Here is a 1127-nt window from a genome sequence, read left to right as displayed (position 1 = left end):
TAGAGAGTCAAAGAAGCGTGGGAAAAGGAACCAGTTTGCGTCAGCTGGGTGGAGTGTGACAGGCGATAGTGAAATTGATTCGCAAAGAAAACCTACTGAGTAGAGAGTCAAAGAAGCGTGGGAAAAGGAACCAGTTTGCGTCAGCTAGGTGGAGGATGCGTGTTGGGTCCGTCAAGAGTCAAGAGAGGAAATCGTTTTCCTGAGGGATGTATCAGCTTTTTATTTCTATCGCTAAAAGGTGAGACAGCTGCTAGCTAGAACTTTAGCTCACTGTTGCTTTGCTCTCGTTAGATATGAACAGTGGTATATCGGAAGGTGTCAGGGAACTAAGGAAAAGTGAAGCCTTCCTCATGTAATAATCATTTTGGAAATAAAAAACCCACATTGCTTGGGGTCGCAGTTTTGTTACAAATTCGTATTAGTAATAGATATTGCGGACTCTAATGCCCTATCGGAATTAAATAGATTAAAACGATTGTCCAAATTTCGCCCACCACCGAATACGACTCATGTGAAGCTCTATCGGTAGGCATAATCTCAAGAATCTAAGGTAATCAATTCTTGTTTGAAATCTCGACCTTGAACTTATGCATAGCGTGTACATTCTCACCAAAAATGTCTAGAGGTGGGGATCTGGTTGGCTATCTCGAGCCACATAAATTGATTTTTTCCCTGACACACTCCATCTCCTTTTGAGCCCAGGTTTTTCCCATCCCAACCAACATTAGTGAAGTTATGATAACAGCCTCGGGTGATTATTTCATCAAAAGGTCTTTAGAAGTGAAAAAGAGACAAGCTGAACAGCTAACCAGGTTATAAAGCCCTATATGAGTGCAAGAAGAACGTTTCACTGTTCTACTCGGATTCCGGACATAGAAATATCTTTCTGCTCCTCAATTGTTGTGTTAAAAGATTAAAATGGCTGTTTAAGTCCACAGAATATACACATGTGAAAAAACGCCATCGATCACAGGCTTAATGCCCTTGAGGGCACGATCATTTCGATCGATATATCGGGTAGATCACGTGCAGCCACAGTGAAACTTTCTGTTTGAAAGTTTGTGCAACACAGTGAAATCACAGGAAGATCATATGCTTCGGACAGTAGTTAAACTAGTATTAATTAA

This window comes from Opisthorchis viverrini, assembly GCF_000715545.1.
Source record: "Opisthorchis viverrini unplaced genomic scaffold opera_v5_392, whole genome shotgun sequence".
NCBI lineage: Eukaryota > Metazoa > Platyhelminthes > Trematoda > Opisthorchiida > Opisthorchiidae > Opisthorchis > Opisthorchis viverrini.
The sequence above is the reverse complement of the archived record's forward strand: the minus strand, read 5'-3'. Positions refer to the sequence as shown.